This window comes from Neofelis nebulosa, chromosome 2 (genome assembly GCF_028018385.1).
Source record: "Neofelis nebulosa isolate mNeoNeb1 chromosome 2, mNeoNeb1.pri, whole genome shotgun sequence".
Taxonomy (NCBI): Eukaryota; Metazoa; Chordata; class Mammalia; order Carnivora; family Felidae; genus Neofelis; species Neofelis nebulosa.
Genome location: NC_080783.1, coordinates 39,023,636 through 39,043,277, shown reverse-complemented (window position 1 = coordinate 39,043,277; position 19,642 = coordinate 39,023,636). Strand labels below are relative to the sequence as shown.

The following is a 19,642-nucleotide window of genomic DNA, read 5'->3' as shown; positions in this document are numbered from 1 at the left end:
CAGGGTAAAGAGAACAGCAACCATTCAGAGCAAGAGAATCAAGGCAACAGGAGTATGACATCACTAGTGCCACAACCTGATGGATTCTCTTTTAGATGGTGTCCCTCAACACAGCCTGCTCCCTAGACACTCAGACTTTACTCTGGACCGGAGGTGACAAACTCCAATGTCCACAGTGGGTGGGCAGGTAAGTAAAATTAATGAAGCAGCTATATGCACCCTGTGTGAAAGGTGGGGACTGTGGAGACCTTGCACTGACTGAGGTCACCTAGAGATGGAGACCCCACAAGGGGCCAAATATTAGGGTTTTTTAAAGATATAGAGAGGGGTGCCTAGGTGGCTCTGTTGGATAAGTGTCCGACTTTGGCTCAGGTCATGATCTCGCAGTCCGTGAGTTCGAGCCCCACCCCAGGCTCTGTGCTGACAGCTCGGAGCCTGGAACCTGTTTCAGATTCCTTGTCTCCCTCTCTCTCTGACCCTCCCCCATTCATGCTCTGTCTCTCTATTTGTCTCAAAAATAAATAAACGTTAAAAAAAATTTTTTAATAAAGATATACTAGAAAACTAGATTTTTTTTCATATGACACACCAATTTTTTAAAAACTATAGTGGACCAAATAAATCAAGTTTGGGGGTCACCATTTTATAACTTTCCTTCAATATTTTACCTCTGTTATCTATGTAAAAAAGACTTAACTCTTCAGCTGGTTTTACTTTTTAATATACTACTCATACACTATTTCAGACAAAGAAAACAAAAAACCATAAGACAATCTACTCCACTGTTATTCTTTAAGTAACCCTTATTCTTTAGACCCTTATTCTTTAAGCCTAAAAAAATGTGTATGTATTTTAGTCATGAATAACATTGAATAGGTGTCCATCTTTCTTCAAGAAGCAAGTTATTTACTACAAAATTGTTGAAATTGATTACTGACAAAGGACAGAAGATTAATGTGAAAATAGTAGCCTTATTTGCTTTACTTTGGATAAAAGTTTGAAATGAATATCCTGAGCTTGCAGAAACTGATTTATAAAAATACTTTTCCCATTCTTGTAAACATATCTTCTGTGAGCCCGGCTTCTTTGCTGTGAGTGTAATTAAAACAAAACCTTAAACATTTTGGGTAGACATGCATTGTGAGTAGCATGTCAGCAGTTCAACCTGTATTAGATACGTCCACAAGCAAGAAGCAAGCCCATTTGGAGAATTAGAAACTATAAATACTGATATACACACAGTTTATATTCAAAGTGTGCATATGGAGATCACTATTTCACTTATAACTATTTGTTTAGTTACAACTGCAGGTCAAGAAAGGTATGAATGCAATAACAATTCTCTAAAGTAACTGCCTACACATATACACATTTTCAAGAAATCTGTGTAATTTTCATAATTATCATTGTCACAATTTTTCTCTTCTTTCCTATGTTAGGTTTGTTATTTATTGAAATGTCATGTTATCTGTTAAACCTAATTTTAAAAAGTCTATACTTCTATTTTGTATGCACAGTCACTATTTTATTTTTCTAGTAATTCAGAGTACCAGTCCACAATGTATTGGAAATTAAAATTAAAAAAAAAAAAAAAACCTGACCTTCTCCACAGATAATTTGAAAAATACTGATCTACCCAAGACTGCTAGAAAACAAGCCAGAGTTATGCAAACAAATATTTCCCTTGGGCTATATTGTCCAAAAATTCAGGACGTGTTGATTGGTCATAGACAAGGCATTCAATCACACTGAATCAGAGGAAGAAAGATACTGCAAGCTGACCTGTTCAGGAAGGGTCTACATCATTTAGGAAGGACCTGTCAAGCTAGGTATAAGCCATATATCTCATTCCTCATATACCTCGCTATGGGGTAGTACATTATGAAATCAAGTCATAAACTAAATTCAGCCAAAAGTACTTTAGCAAGCAGGCACCAAACCTGTTTTGTAGCTCAAGGAAGCCCCACTTTCTTAAGGCACTTCCTATTACCACCTAAGATGAAAGACACTCCCAGAAAGACACCAGAAAACCTAGATGGCAGGATGAGCCCTCCTGGGCTTCCCACAGTTCATTCACACAATTCGCAATCATGTCACAGATGAAAAATTGTTCCTAACATCCTTTAAGCTAAGTAAATCCTCTGGCATATATTTCTATAACAATATTTGAAGTTCTGGGGCACCTTAGTGGCTCAGTCGCTTAGGCATCCAACTCTTGATTTTAGCTCAGATCAACTCTCAGGGGTTGTGGGAGTTGGCTCCATGATGAGCATGGACCCTGCTTAAGATTCTCTCTCTATATCTCTCTCTCTCTATCTCACCCTCCCCCCCCCTTTGCTCCTCTCTTCCAACTCGCATGCTCTCTCTCTTTCTAAAAAAATTAAAAAATTAACAGAAAAACAATATTTGAAGTTCTAAGTATCCAATACCAAAGGTGTTAATTCCTTATTAAGGTGCCTGAAATGATACCAGCCTGTAAGGAGAAAATTAGCCAAGAATCATGCTGTTTATGTTGAAGCGCTTCCAAAGTAAATTACACACATACAATATAAAAATCTTATTCCAATAGTTCTAATGAAATAGTCTCTGTTTAATGATAGGATTCCACCAACAAATCTTCAACACCTGCTCATCTCCCATTTTAACAAAGAGCAGAAATTTGGTTTAGGGCCTCTGGCAAGTATCCATATCCACCTAGAAGTTAATTATGTTGTTTTCATTTGTTTTCATTGTAATGAATGCTAGAGTGACCTTCTCTTAATCATGTAATAATAGTATAGAGCTACCTTTTAAAATAAATTTCCTTCAGTTAAATAAAAAGTAAGTAAATAGAAAATATCAGGTAATCAAGTAGCACCTGAGTGGCTCAGTCAGTTAAGAAACTGACTCTTGATTTCGATTCAGGTCATGATCTCACAGTTTCAAGAGTTCAAGCCCCAAGATGGGCTTTGCACTGGGCGTGGAACTTGCTTAAGATTCTCTCTTTCTCTCTCTCTCTCTGTCTCTCTGTCTCTCTCCCTCTGCTCCTCCCCCACTTGCATACGCACGTTCTCTGTCTCAAAAAAAAAGAAAAAGAAAATAAAATATTATGTAATCAATAGTAGAAGCATATAAGGTAAAAATCTGTGAAAACTGTTCTGTCCTAAGTAATGAACACTGTGAACCACCCCAGCCACACCTCCCCACAATTTCAAGATCACCAGTAACTAGGGGAGGCAGCTATTGCTTTAAAAAAAAAAAAAAAAAAAAAAAAAAAAAAAGGCCTGGGGCACATAATTTCCCATAATTCTGCCTCAAAGCATCACCCAGGGAATCCTGTGGGGTAACCCATCCTTACTGTAACCCTTTTTCCTTTAACACCACATACAGAGCATGAGGCTTACAATTCAGACTTCCTCTAAAGTCTGTGTCAATCAGATTTTATCCCTATAACAAAGGAAATGGAGGAAGATAATTTTTATATATATTCAGGATAAGATGAACAAAGAATGAAATCCACTGTATTAACACAGCTAGCAAATTGTGGGCTTTTTTTTCCCTCTTCTTTATTTTCAAAATTTTCTGTAATGTTATAGGCCTTTTATAATCCAAAAATATATGAAGAAAAAATTAAGTGTAATGTTTAAAAAATACACAGAGGCACCTAGATGGGACAGGGGATACTGAAACCAAATTTATAAGACCCATGTGGTGGTAGCTTGCTTTACAAAAGGCTTCTGCGCATGACTGCAGAGAACTCCTTTAAAGAGTTCACGGTAAGAGGCTGTAGGGAGAAAATTAGCCGTAGGATCCTTAATTCCTCTGTGCCATGCACCACCCTTGCCCAATAACTTAAAACCCAGCCTTAGCTCAGTGCCTACTGCCTTCTTGTCTTCCTGGGTGTCCTCCCTGTATCTCTGCCTCTCCCAGACAGGCCTGGGTGGCTCACTCCTCACCAGTCTTCCCACAATGCCTGTCCCACCGTGTCCCATGGTGTTGGCATCTGTCTCCACTACTACTCTGTGCAGTGCCTGAGAACCCAGACATGTCATTTCTCAATGTCCCTAACACCATGTCCAGATCTTAGCACACAGAGGAAAACTCAACATGTGCCTGCCTCACGACTGGAACTGATTCAATTTATAAATTAAAAAGGAAAAAAAAGGAAATACATTGAATATTAATATAGCTACCATGTATTTCAGTGTTTTACACACGTCATCTGAGTTAATGTAACCTTTGGACCTCTGAGGCATTCATCACCATCCCTGTGCTACAGGTGAGGAAACAAGGCAGGGAGAGGCTACATGACATATCCATACCGAATCTTAAACTTGAGAAGGTGGTGTGGAGTCAAGACGAAATGCCCCCATTGTGTGAACCTGACTTTCCCCCGTACCCTATTCTACCTTCGCAGGTTTATCAGTACAACAGACATGCAAAGCCACTGTCATCAATTTCTCCCACAATTCCGTATCAGTAACTCAACAACTGTACAAAAAAATAATAATAATAATTCAAAATAAACAGAAGAGCATTGGCAGCTTTTATTCAGCTATGACATTAGCATGTTAGTTTATGTTCTGAGGAACATTTGCACATCTTTATACTTCTTGAAAACACAGAAGTGTAAAATTCCATAATGAACTCTACTTAAAAGTAGTAATTTATGCTAGGAAACACTTCGTCTCCTTGCCCCTCAATTCTTGAGTCCAGTCCACTCCTGATGGCAAAAAGGCTAAAGCTTCTCTGAAACACTAAGTCAGAGAAAGATGGATACAGATTCAGACTAAAGTATTTCTTTGTTTCTGGAGGTCACAGAGGTAATTAGATTTAAGGGAAAAATTAACATTTAAGCCAAGAAAATCAGTATGACAGGAATTATGTGAATGTTTACTTTGTATGCTTTTCTATATTTTCTGTATGTCTGACAAGTGAATAAAAGTACTATTTTTTTATAATTAGGGTAGAAAATGTTATAAATTTTTAAAAAAGGACTAAGGATCTCCTTTCATCAATAATCTATAGCATACACTTAACTTAAACAGAACTTCAATATAGCCCAAGTGTTAGATTACCTGGAATTTATTTTCAAATACCACAGCAGAGCAATATGAAATGCATGTGTGTGTTAGTTTTTGTCTCCTACCCTAACTGGAACTACACACTATACTGGTGGTCAGCTGATATCTACTCAAAAGAACCACACTCCCAGAGGCAGCTGGCTATCTCTTTCCAACTGATACTGGTGGTTTTGATCACAGGTGTTGTAGATACTAGAGACAAATTTTCATTGGTTAAAATTAGTGGTGTTTAAGATGTATAAACTGATCTTTTTCATGAACCTGGTACAAAAGTCTAATGACTAAATGCAATGTGATAGTCTAGATTGGATTCTAGAACTGAAAAAGGATACTAATGGAAAAAAGTCTGGAGTATAGTTTATACTGATAATAATAATATTGATTTCTTAGTTTTGATAAATCATGGTAATGTAGAAAGTTAACAAGAGCAGAAATCAGGTAAGAGGTATATGAAAACGTTGTATTCGCAATTTGTCTATAAATCTCAAATGATTGTCAAAAAGTAAAAACCGAGTGAGCATTTAGAATATGGCATTAAACCTGGCACCTGTAATGTGCACCTAGAGAGCACCTGAAAGACTGTTGAGAATTCACAGAGCTCAAAGAACAGGTTATATAGGGTTATTTCATACCTTCTCTAATAAACATCTTTATATGCAGTGGAATGAAGTCTGAAACTTGCTTTCATTATTACAACCCAGTAAGAAATTACTCCTAATTACTGGAGTTTAGACATAGTTACCAAAACAGATGAGTCTACTGGTTGCACAGAACCAGATCCATTTGTAATACAATACTCAAAACAGTCGTTCAACTGTAACTTCAAAAGATGAATGTGCATCAATGCCTCATGGATAAGCAGAACAGTTAACATGAGACAGGTAGGTCTGAGGGAATCCTGTCTAGTTAAGATTAATGCTTGGGGTGCCTGGGAGTCTCAGTTGGTTAAGCGTCCGACTTCGGCTCAGGTCATGATCTCACAGTTTGTGATCTCATCAGATTCAGTGCCGACAGCTCAGAGCCTGGAGCCTGCTTCAGATTCTGTGTTTCCCTCTCTCTCTCTGTCCCCTTCCCCTGCTGGCGCTCTGTGTCTCTGCTTCTCAAAAATTAATAAATATTAAAATTAAAAAAGATTAATGTTCAGTTCTCATAAGAGGAAATATGAGTCATAATTATACCATATATAAGACAGAATTATTTATAAAGTCAGAAAAAATACACCATAAACAGGAAGAAGCTAGCTAAAACATAAAACAGTATGGTTTTAGGATACATCAAAGAAAGTATGTGTTTTCAGCTTGGGACAAGCTTCCCATGCATTCCTTAATGTTTCTCATATCCTTACCCAATGGCTATGTGGCATAGGAATATACTGGAATATACTGAAAAGGGTTCAAACAAAAAGAAGAACATCATTTCATTTAACCTTCACAACAGCCTAATATTGGTGATGAAGGTAACAGCGACTGTACTGGTGGTGCTATCTTTATATCCACCTATATTTCCAGATCATTTGGGCCATTATTTAATATGCCAAATTCTTCCCTCAATAAATATGACATAGACTTTTAAATATATTTCTTTAAATGATTCAACTGCAGAAGTATGTGATGCATTATCCAACAATTAATTAAATACTAACACTGGTGCCTACATTACTGGAAATTGACTGACTAATGGAAAACAAGTCAAATGTATTATTTTTTTAATTATATAAATTAAATTACATAAAAGCAACAGTATCACCATCCTGTTCTTTATGTGGGGGGGGGGGAGGGTAGAACACACTCACCCTCACTCATTTTAAAATTATCTGTTGCCTGAAGCAACCGAAAGCTATTTCCAAAGTCAATGCTGAGAATCAGTGGCAGAAACACCACAACTAGAATCCTGGTATATGGGCATTATAATCCTGGGCTCCACCAACCAGAACATGACGCTCCTTCAAAAAGCAAAACAAAACAAAACAAAACAGAAGGCTTTTCTATTGTGTATATCCAAGGCATTGTCAACACATCACTGCTTCATTGTTCTGCCCATTCTTCATCAGAGCAGCCACAATTAAATGGTCAAGCCTTCTTTTCCTTTTTCTAATAAAAGCCAGAGGAGAATTCCACATCCTTACAATGTTTCATTTTCTAGAACTCCAAATCCACTATTTAAATGTTTCATTCAAAGGCCTGAGTAAAAACAAAAGACAGTATCTGGAAAGTATCTGGAAATTCTGTGGCTTTGTCTGATCTGTATTAGTGAAATGCCCCCAAAACTGTCAAATGAAATTTCACTTATCTGTGCACAGTTGTGGTTACCCAGACCTAGAAAAGTGACTTGACTAATGACAGCAATTCTGGCCATGACACTCTCTTAATAGTTTTCTCAGAAACAGAAATTGAATGAGGCTGAGAGCTCTAGCCACATGTAAACACCATGCTATAAGGAATCAATGTTCCTGCACACAATTAAACTGTAACATTTAAGACAAAAGAATATTCTGGTACTACCAGAGCAAAATCATCTTACAAAATATTTGAAGGGCCGTTGGCTTTTGTGGATTCCCCATGTGATGTCAGGAGCCAACAAGAATGATACTTCGGAAGAGGGATATGATAATGTATCCAGGAGGAAAAATATACATTGCCATCTGTTTTCATGCTTCAGTAAGTGACTGAACTTTAATAACAGGAATTCAAATAAACTGTTAAATATGTATTACATATGCATTTCAAAGACATTTTATTATTAAAAGGGAGTCAAGGTAGATTCTAGTCCTGCCACTAATTCTCTTTGTGATCTTGGGTAAGTTACAACTTACTTACACCTCATTTTTCTATCTGTTAAATAGGACTAATAATCCATCATGCCAGGCTCAAAACTCTATAAGGATAAAAATTAATAAGGAAGTATGCCAGAAAAAATTTAAAAAAAAAATAGTAAGAGTTTTTATGAATATATGGACAGATACTTCATCTGTGTTCTCTTTCTCTTTCTCTGAGTTACTGGAATCCAGATGTAATGATCCAACTTTAACCATGAAGATGAACACTCTACTTGGGGATGGTGTAACAACAACTGCAAGATTACGAAGTACCTGAAAGATTACGAAGAGCAACAATGTCCAGCCACCCGGTCCATTCACATTGGAACTGTCACATAAGAAATAAACATCTCTGTTCTCTTGGCCACTGGGTTTCTTTGTTACAGCAGCCTACCCAAACTAATACAGTTATTAAGACGTAAGCACACATGAATCTGTGCAAATCAAATCTCATTTACAGACCTGTTTTGCTTGGTCCTTACAATGTTGGTCTACACAGTACTTCGTTTGTTTGCTTAATTTTTACTTAGATGTCAACATTCAAAATCAGAAGATTTCAGGGGCACCTGGGTGACTCAGTCGGTTGACCATCTGACTTCAGTTCAGGTCATGATCTCGCGGTTTGTGAGTTCAAGCCCCACACTGGACTCGCTGCTGTCAGCACAGAGCCCACTTCAGATCCTCTGTCCCCCTCTCTCTGTCCCTCCCCTGCTTGTGGTCTCTCAAAAATAAATAAAACATTTTTTTTTTTAATTTTTTTTTTTTAATGTTTTTTATTTATTTTTGGGACAGAGAGAGACAGAGCATGAACGGGGGAGGGGCAGAGAGAGAGGGAGACACAGAATCGGAAACAGGCTCCAGGCTCCGAGCCATCAGCCCAGAGCCTGACGCGGGGCTCGAACTCACGGACCGCGAGATCGTGACCTGGCTGAAGTCGGACGCTTAACCGACTGCGCCACCCAGGCGCCCCAATAAAACATTTTTAAAAATCAGAAGATTTCATATAACAACCCAAGATAAAAGGGGAAAAAATTAGATCTGGCAACAATGAATTTTTATTTATAAATGACAACACTTGGCTGGAACTGAGGATATCTGACCCCTTTGGAGACAGCATGTACTATCCAGTTCTCCATAACCTCCCAACATTACAATAGGTCTGCTTTATTTATTTCGTTTTCCTATTCTTAGGCCATAGTGAATACTTGATTTTGCAACCCCTCATCAAAATAAATTTGTGGACATTCAAAATTCTTGGAATTCATATAATTTTATGAATTTCAGCCCTGGATAGCAATAGATTAAAATAGCTCATCTCTGCCAAACTCTTACTCCACGAAGTTCTGCCTATTAACTATATTATGGCTAACAGATAACCATCCCTTATCACCATATCCTTATCACCATATCCTTTCTCATCTGGATTACAGCAATAGCCTCACTGGCCCCCCAGCCTTACATCTTGCCCACCCATTCATTCATGGCATTAAAACGAGAGCCACCTTTCTAAATTATAAATTTAATTCCCTTCTTTCCAATGGCTTCATATTTGCCTTTGGATAAATCCTAAACTTCTTAAAATATAGTGATATGGTGATGTATGTGTGTGTGTATATTATATATTATATATATTATAATATATTAATTATATATTAATATATATTAATGTTATATTAATATAATAATATATTATAATATATTATAACATATATTATATATAATATATAACATATATTATATATTATATTAATTAATATTAATTAATTAATATATTAAATAATATAACATATATTATATATTATATATAAATTAATATGAGACAATTAGTTCACAGTTAAAGTTCCCTGATCAAGAGTTCACTCCTGCTAGCATTGCAAACACCCTATTCAGGGATCCATCCTCTAGAAGCTGCTGTTCTATGGGAGGAAAGTAAACTTGTTTTGTTTGAGTTACTGTAATTTGTGGTCTCTGTGTTGCTGCACCTTAAATTATACCCTATCTAATACTATACCCAGTGATTTTTAGTTCCTTAAATCTCCTATATTCCCTCTTGCCATGGGTTCTCTGCACATGTTCTTCCCTCTGCCTGGAACTCTCCCACCTCCTAACTTGCATCTTGCCAACTTCTACTTCAGTTCTCACCTCCATGGAGAAATTATCCCTAACCTTAAGTCTGGGCTCCATCCCCCTTGATATGTATTCCAATAGCAGACTTCTTTCTGACTTTCAGTTATCACTTTAGACACCAGTGGTTCATTAATTGTATAAAGGATGCTTGAACAAGTTTTTCACTGGTAAGTGAATGATAAAGATAAAAAGAATCTAAGTTCCTTTAGAAATAGAGTTGCCTAACCAACCTGGCTTGTCAACCAATTCCAGACAACTTCATGGGAGGAAATAAATTTGTCTTATTTGAGCTACTATAATTTGGGATGACTTTGTTACAGCAGCTAAGCTTGTACCTTAACAGATGCACTTACCATATTCAATGGTTTTCATGGTCTGTGAAGAGACCATGTCCTTCTCACCTCTGAGTCCTTGTACATGCAAGGGCTATGACTGGAATACTCTACCATTTCCCACCGTTAATGTAGCTATTAGCCTCCAAATCACAGCTCAAAGATTATCTTGGACAAATCTTCCCTAACCTTGAGGGTCCATTAGATCCAACAGAAGATCCTGCACCCCCACCACCATTATCTCAACATATTTTACTACTCTTTGTTTTGTAATAGTCTCTTTCCTTCAACACACTATAAGCTCTTTGCAGACAGAGGCCACTTCTCACTCATCTACTGCTGCATTGGCAGCACCCTGTGGATCTGGCACCTAACATATGATCCGGGGCGCAAACCTCCATCTTGACCACAATGCATCTCAACAGATCTTGTCAATTACCTCACTACAATCTAGAAATATCTCCATATTTTGTTTTATTTTACTTCTAGAAACACTAATAAGGAGAAGGAAAGGGAAGAGGACAAAAGGCGGGGGGGGGGGGGGGGCGGAGAAGAAGAAGAGATTAGTATGGCATAATTTGGCATGGTTTAGTGAACCTTTCAGTCTATGTTGCTTCCCAAAACACTTTGTTAAGAAAATATATTCAAAATATTTGGGGGTTGAAGACAGTTAGATAGCATATAGTTTCTTTAGCTGTAATTTTTTTCAAGCCCATAGCATATAATTTATGTGGTATGGAGACCAACTAGGTGCCTTCTTACTATGTCTTTCTTCACCTTGGATAGAACTTCAACTGCATCTTAACCATGTTTGTTTGAAGACTAAGACAGGTGCTTAGCTAGTATGTTTTCTCTTCTGGAAGCCAGGGATTTGGCAGCTGATCTTCCAGTAAACAAATAAATTATAATATTGCAAAAATGTCCAAACTTTAGTCACCTTATCCTTTGTAGAGAAACCAAGAAAGAACCCCAAGCTAGTTGGGATTAGCAACCGGTGACCTCTATCTACTTCCAAAGCCATGATGCTGGGAGACAAATGTCTGTCATTGATGTGGGACATTCTAGAGCCCCTTTCATATTGTGAAGCAGCCTCAACCACCGTAGATGAACTTTGTCCTTTAATTATTTTGAATCACAACAGCCAAGAGACAACTTGCCTTTTTTTTCCCTCACCTTGTATTTCACTTCCCTTTCCATACTCCTGCTTTCGCCTTCAATTTTAAGGTTGTAAGACAGAGAAGCTCCTATTCTTTAATCTCAGCAAAATTATCTGTTCTCTTGTCCATAGCACAAGAAAAGGAATATACAGATGTAATTTCATTCTTGATCTTCCTTTAACAATGTGTTTAATTAGGCAAGTGCCTCTGTTACTGTCACCTTAAACTAGACTGACTTTTTTCTGGCTCAGCTTACCTCACTATAAAACAGTATGAGGTCAACGCTAGATTGCAGAATTTAATTAAATGCCTAAAATGAAAGCTTTATAACACCTTCAATTCTTGTTTTGCATCAAGAACAAGAAACCAAATTTTGCTTGAGGCGAAAATATAATACTAGCCTTGTAAAAAAGGATTACTATACATAATTTATAACCTCATTTTTGATAGCAGTTATCAGCAAAGGCTGAGTATTTTTTTTATATAACTGCACTCTGATTTACTATTGCACACAATTCCCAGAATCCTGATTTCAGTTGTTTTTACTGTTAATATGAGACTGCTAAAAGGTCCCAATTTTGTGTCCTAAACTAAATGAGATCAGCCAATTGGAAAGTAGTATGTATAAATTTTAATATCCAGCTATTTATAGTCCTATTTCCCAGACATGTTGCCTGACCACAGGAAAGGTTCAGTCTGGCTGTAAATGAGTCTTCAGTATATGTCAGGACCTCCTGTCCTTGTGCAGCAAAAAATCTTTACTCTGCTTTGTTCTTAAATTATGTAGCTCTTCCCTGCCACACACACTAGGCCGCTCATATGTCAGCATTAATACACAGGAATCAATTATTAGCAGCAACATGCTCTGAGATGTCAACTCAGTGAGTTCAGTGAAACATCAGAGGGAATGTGTTACTTTTTTCCTCTTTAAATAATACATACCTGAGGACCAGAGAAGAATCTTTCCAGCCTTGGAAATGAAAACGGAGGTTGAAATGATAGTTAAATCCTCTTCTCTTCTGCCTCACTCCACCACCCATAAATATCAGATGAGAGGCTGCATATTCTGGTGAATGTAGGCCAGCTGCTGTGACGCAGGAGGGAGATTTGGGGCTTTGAGATATAAATTTTTCAAAGAACTAAAAGTAGCTCCCAAGAACCTGCTTAACACAACCACCTGCCTGAGCCTCAGCATTTCCACCGCCAGTCTCTACTGGGGAACAAGATGGGCTTCATCTGCCTCCTCTCATGGTTTCACCACACCAGGCAGGGTTAATCAGACCAACACGACACTTTCATGCTTTTCTTGCCATAGTGTGTGTGAGGGCAAAGTATCTTGCTACAAGCCTCATATACCGAAATCATATCCCATTTCAATTGCCCCACAGCTCCCCACATCTAAATGGGGAAATTTTTAAATAGCAAACACTAAATGAGCATAGCAGCTAACTCCTCAACTAACTAGTCTTCTCCACAATGCGCACAACAAAATGACTATGAAGAAAACAAATTGTCGACATAACTCTTCTTCAACTGCTAAAAAAGCTAGCCCCTAAAAAGCCATATTTAAAGCTTCAAGCCTCATTTCTCACAGCACTCCCAGAAGAGGGAAAACAGATTTCCCAGTCTGTGAAAATCAGTGTTGCTTTCAGAAAGTTGGTAACGACTCCAAATGCAGAAACTCAAAATCAGGATCATACTAAAATAGATGTGGTTGGTCCTTACCACCAATGTGAGACATACAGACTGCTCACCATGCTGGCTTTGTTATTTCTTAAGGGCTGCTTCCAACATAATGCATAAGAAAGGACGCTAGTCCAAATACATCAATGTTTAGAAATTTTATACTGTTCCACATCACATTTACATGCCATAGACAGTTTGGGTGAGTCTGATGTAATGCCTTGCATAATGTATTGAAAGATAAAGAGATTTGCTAAGGCAAACTACAAGACAATTAATTAAAAGCCTTATCCTCTTACCATATAGTTTTTTAGGTCTGTCTGTGGCAAAGTCAACCCTAAACGTATACATAATAGTCCTGGCTAGTCTTACCCACCCCCCACCTCACCCATCCCTAAACTATTAACAGTCACTTTGGAAATGCAGAGGTGAGAGGAGTTCAAAAGCAGCAAAAGTCAGAGAAAGCAGAAAGAGCTTACAGACCTCTTTTGTGTTGTCCCTTCACTTCTGTTCAGAATGTCTGAAATTGCTCACTTCATTATGATACATTGCCTCAGATGTCACCAATTAAAGATATGAGTCAACAAGCATTATTTGTTTAAAAAAAAATCCAACCACCTTCAGGGGAATCATTATACTATGAAGAATTTAATCAGATCGCTTTCTATCCTAACATTTATCAGAGAACAGCTCCAGAGGAAAGAAAAAGATGACAGAGGCCTAATAATCTGGGAGCACTTTAGAACAACCTGGAAAGGTAAAGTGGGCTCTTAGGAACCATACAGCATCCTAAAAACTCAAACTCTCTTTTTCTAAATGACCAATGTTGGATATGGAGGACACACTTAATAAGTTGGCGAGTAACCTGATATGAGAACCCTCCGATGCTCTGCTAGAATATTCACGGACACTCTAGCTTTGTCCACTTCTGAGTTCGTTAGTTTTCTTGGTTCACCTTGGTGCACGGTGCCACTCTAAACTACGACAGCTGTGGCAGCATCCTGCATAAGGGACCACTGTAGGGGCCACAGGATCACATAAGAGAGCTGAAGTAGAAAAATCAGAAATGTCCATGGGCACTTGCTTTCCAGATTATGTGTCTAAAGTCTATAAATCTTAAAAGCTGGCATGCTCAGCCTCACAAAAGACCTCCTATCTCCATCAACTTCTAGAATTGTTCCAATGATAAGCAGAAAGAGAAGCAAAAAGTATATAATAATTTCTTGAAAAACGTTAGCCTTGCTATTTGGTGCCTAGACCCCCTTCTAGGACTCACTTCCAGCTTGAATGGGAAAAGGAGATTATAAATTCCAGAAAGTTACCGGGCAAATGATCTTCAGACAGCATGTCATCCAATTTTCTGGACTAGAAGCTGAGAGCTATGGGGCCAGTCACCCTCCATATTAATCTGCCAAATGGCCAATGCACTCCATGAATAAACTAATAAGCATTGATCCACCTAGTTAGAAGTCCTGACTTCTTTTTTTTTTTTTTTTTAGATTTATTTATTTGGAGAGAGAAATAGAAAACACAAGTGGGGGAGGGACAGAGAGAGAAGAAAAGAGAGAGAATCCCAAACAGGCTCTTCGTGGAGCCCAATGCAGGGCGCGAACCCACGAACCATGAGACCATGACCTGAGCCAAAGCCAAGAGTTAGACGCTTAACCAGCTGAGTCACCCAGGCACCCCAGAAGTCCTGACTTCTAACTCAGTGGGTCTTTGATGGCTACATCAGTGGTGGTGTTGGGTGAAAGGCGGCAGCAGCCACAAGTGAACAAGCCAGAGCTCCCCACACATCAGCCATCTCCTGTGTGTGGGATGCATCATTCACCTCAGAGCTCCATCACCTGACTTCAAATACAGAAGCCAAGAAAGGTGGATCTAGTGGAAGAAAAGGAGTGGGCAAAAAGTCATTCCTATACTAGGAAGAAGAAGGAAAACTGTTCTCTGTCCTCCCTCCATATCACAAGCCTCCTGCTCCTGGGAAACAATTCGGTTACCATATAAAGTGAATTAAGCTTCGTGGAAGAACCTGAACACCTTAACACTATGAGAGTTTCCGGTAGACATAAACAAAAACAAAAAGCAAAAAAAGTATATCGGGAAAAACTGTTTAGAATTGAGAATGTGCTGTATATGTATATGGGACCAAGATGAGAAGGGAGAAGAATGAAAGCCTCTGACTTGTAACTATAGAGATCAAACCAACCGATGGTTACCAGAGGAGAGGTAGGTGGGGGGATGGGTGAAATAGGCAAAGGGGATTAAAGAGTACACTTATCATGATGAGCACTGAGTAATGTATGAAATTGTTGAATTTCTGTTGAAACTAACAGAACGCTGTATGTTAACTATATTGGAATTGAAATAAAAAACTTAAAAAAAAAAAATGAATGAATGAAAGCCTCTGGATAGAAGGCAATAGAGCCAAGAGGAACTCAAACATCCAATCTAGAGATGAGGTAGCTATATCCAAAGGTTTATAATTCAACTGAAGCCAAGGATGGGGAGATGCAGAGCTCTTGACTGCCAGGCAGACCAGTCAGGGCACAGATGATTATAAATATGAAAATACTTCTCGTAAAACCAGGGACAACATGAACCAGGGCAGAGAACAGACCAGGCTGAGGTGTGACCGAAGAGCACACAGTAGAAAGACTCAAGAGTCTAACAGAGACCATTGAGAATGGCAATTGTTTCTCTACCTTTTTGAGACCATTCCCCTGTATCCTCCTCACCCCCTTCCACAAAGTGATTTGTCCTTAGTGTAGCTCAATTGCTTGTGATTAAGACAAATAAGGGAAATGAGAAAGGTGCCAGTAGCTGTCAAATCTTAAAGTATCTATGAATACTTGGAAAGTTTGTTTAATTAAGAATCCTAAGCCCCACCCCAAGAAATCCTAATGCAGGCAGTTCCGGACCACAATTTGGCAAACACTGAACAACAGAGAGGGCAATAAAAAGGCTAATTTTCCAGCCAGCCCAGCAGCTCCAGATTTGTTTTGACAGCATAAAAGATACCCTGCACCCTGCACAATCCTCAGAGAGGTTACTGCAAAGGGGTTCTAAAAACCTTGCCCACATTATACTTATGGGAAAGTTAGGGCTCCAATTTAGAATACTCTTCTATCACGGCAGTACCTGAAAGGCCAGTTAATCACAAACTTAGCCAGTGCCCCTACATGCCTACTCATGATTTTGTTTCTTTTCTTTTTTATTTTTTTTTTAAATTTTTTTAACATTTATTTATTTTTTGAGAGAGACAGAGTGCAAATGGGGGAAGGGCAGAGAGAGGGAGACAAAGAATCCGAAGCAGGCTCCAGGCTCTGATCTGTCAGCACAGAGCCCGAGGCAAGGCTCGAACTCACAGACCGCGAGATCATGACCTGAGCCGAAGTCAGACCCTTAACCAACTTAGCCACCCAGGCATCCCAGGATTTTTGGTTTCTTTTAAAAAAACAAAGATTTGTCTTGTTGAAAACTCTGCATCTGTAAACTATGCAAAGGTATCATAAGCCAACATGTTCTGACACTTTTGGTTTTGCTTGTATAAGGTTTTCTCCCAGGTACCTTTATTTTTACATGAAAGACAATCCTGGTGATATGAGAGGAAACAGAGGCCAGCTTGCTGGCTGCTCGTCAAAACTTACCAGAAATAGGGGCGCCTGGGTGGCTCAGTAGGTTAAACGTCGACGTCGGCTCAGGTCGTGATCTCACGGGTCATGAGTTAGAGCCCCGCATCAGGCTCTGTGCTGACAGGTAAGAGCCTGGAGCCTGCCTCGGATTCTGTTTCCCCCTCTCTCTCTGCCCCTCCCCACTCACGCTCTGTCTCTTCTCTGTCTCTCAAAAATGAATAAACGATAAAAAAAAAATAAAAAATTTAAAAATTTAAAAAAAAAACTTACCAGAAATAAAAGCTTAGTAACGTGCAAGGAAACCAGCTGTTGCCTCCATACCAAATCAGCCCGCTGCCATGGCAGTCTCCTTGGAGCTGAAACACACTTTGAAGGTAGGAAAAAATATCTCAGAACAAAGAAAACAAGTCCTTCCAACAGTGAGAAGTGGTAGTCTGCAAAGAAAGAGTCTATTTAATTTTTCAGTGCTAAAAGCAAGTAACTATTGCCCAAATGGCATGGAAAAGTGGCAGAAGTGCAGAAGTATCCTAGAGCCTTAAGCTGAGACTAAAGGTGGGTTGGAAGAGAAATTCTGGACACTCCTGAGTTCTTGTCTGAGAAACTCAACCACTGTAGGACCTTGGGTGAATCACTGAACCTCTGAGGCTCATTTTACAAATGTGTCAAATGGAGATAATATCCCCCACCATCTCTCCTCACAGGAAGTGGTAAGGTTTGAACCACAGAAAACATGGAAGAGCTTTCCATAAAATACTAGTCAATAAGCAAATATTTGTACACATTTTTATCACCATGATTGCTACTCTGCTGTTCCTTTAAGGCTTTTAAAAATTGAAAGAGCAAGTCGTCGCTGTATCCATTAAATACCTATTCGTTAATCTTTTTTTTTAATGTTTAGTTTTGAGAGACAGAGCCAGAGTGGGGGAGGGGCAGAGAGAGGGGGAGACACAGAATCCGAAGCAGGCTCCAGGCTCTGAGCTGTCAGCACGGAGCCCGACACAGGGCTTAAACTCACAGGCCATGAGATCATGACCTCAGCCAAGGTCGAATGCTTAACCAACTGAGCCACCCAGGTGCCCCCTCATTAATTTCTTTTAAAGTTACTGTGCTATGGGACACCCAGGTGGCTCAGTTGGTTGAGCATCCAACTCTTGATTTTGGTTTGGATCATGATCCCAGTGCTGTCGGATGGAACCCCACATCAGGCTTTGTGCTGAGCGTGGAGCCTGCTTAAGATTATCTCTGCTGTCAGCACAGAGCCAGTTTTAGACCCTCTGTTTCCCTCTCTCTCTCTGACCCTCCCCCACCTCTCTCTCAAAACTAAAAATAAACACTAAAAAAAAAAAAAAAAAGATTCTCTCCCTCTGTCCCTCTCCCCCACTCATGCTCTCTCTCTCTAAAAAACAAAACAAAAAAAGTTACTATGCTAAAGAAATCTGTTAATATCAATGAAACTGATCAGTGTTTGGTAATCAAGTATAGGAGAGGAATGTATTTGTGCCTAAAAAGTCTAAATCTCTGAATCTTTTTTTATTATTTATTTATTTTTATTCTCACATTAGATAACATACAGTGTAGTCTTGGCTTCAGGAATAGGATCTAGTAAAAAGTCTAAATCTCAAATACTATCTTCTATTACCCATTTTTTTCCTAAAACAAAGAAATCACTATGAGGATGTACAATATTTTTAATCATTTCACTTTTTCCATGGAATGATCACACAAACGACTGGTCATCCTATTTACACGACAGAGAATACGAGTAGTAGCAGCAACTAGAAAGAAAAAAAACATGGCAATTTAGCATTGCAGCAAGAAGACTGTACATAAAACTATCCTCAGCTCATCTGTACTCTTCTATCCATCAGTATCTTTATCTTAAAAAACTCTCTTACCTTGGGTGCCTGGATGGCTCAGTTGGTTAAGCATCTAACTCTTGATTTCAGCTTGGGTCATGATCTCATGGTTCATGGGATCAAGCCCTGTGTAGGGTTCTGCACTGGTGGCACAGAACCTGCTTGGGATTCTTTCTCTCCCTCTCTCTCTGCCCCTCCTGAGTGATGTTCCCAGAAGCCCCTGGGAGGCTGCCCTCCAGGCTGCCTCTGCACCTTTGTTCCCACCAGCTGAGTCATGTGCCCACCAAAGCCAACTATGTTTGTTCCCAGACCTGTTTATGCCAGCTCTACTTGTTATTGTTAATTATATAATTGAATTAAATATTATGTAAATCCCAGAAATTTGAGAGCAAAAAGAAAGAGTGGTAGTAACTATGGAAACCAAGTTAAATACTTTAGAAAGATCTGGTAAAGGCAAGCACCTAAAAATATTTCTGTCAAATTAAGAATGAATAAAGGATTGGAGGAAATCTTAAAATTCTAGAATTCTTGACTCAGACTGCTTCACAAGTCTGCATACTTTCCCTACTGAAGAGGTTGGAACGGCAAAGCATGGAAGAGGCAGTATGGGTGCAGCTCACACAAGAAAGCCCATGAGGAACCCCCATGAGCAGATAAAGACTCAGAGAGAACACCTCAGTCTTCTCAAAAGACTGGTGAGTGTGCACAGAAATTTTTTAATCTCTTTTTGACTCTCTGTTTTAACTGACTCCACATATTTAAAGACCCCAATAATAAAACATTTTTTTAAAAAAACACCTTTTGGCTTTTATTCCAAAAAGACAAGTGTCAAAAACCAGGGGGAAGACTCTTTTTTTATTTAGTGTTTATTTATTTTGGGAGAGAGAGATTTTATCTCAATGTTTTGCAAATAGATAAAGGAAAAGCCGGCCAAATTGAAAAGAACTTGAATGAAATACAAACACAAAACTACA

The 19,642-nt window shown here is 38.7% G+C and overlaps 1 protein-coding gene across 5 annotated transcripts in view; it reads right to left on the bottom strand.

The window, feature by feature from the left end:
* HECW2 (HECT, C2 and WW domain containing E3 ubiquitin protein ligase 2) overlaps positions 1-19,642 on the bottom strand; it is a 376,253-nt gene that overhangs the window by 315,000 nt on the left and 41,611 nt on the right. Inside the window, exon 1 of one of the 5 annotated variants that reach the window (XM_058710571.1) lies at positions 17,083-17,191. The exons of the other annotated variants lie outside the window; for them this stretch is intronic. The gene's annotated coding sequence lies outside the window, so the exon portion shown is untranslated. Of the gene's footprint in view, positions 1-17,082; positions 17,192-19,642 lie in introns of those variants that run through there. 5 annotated transcript variants of the gene reach the window in all.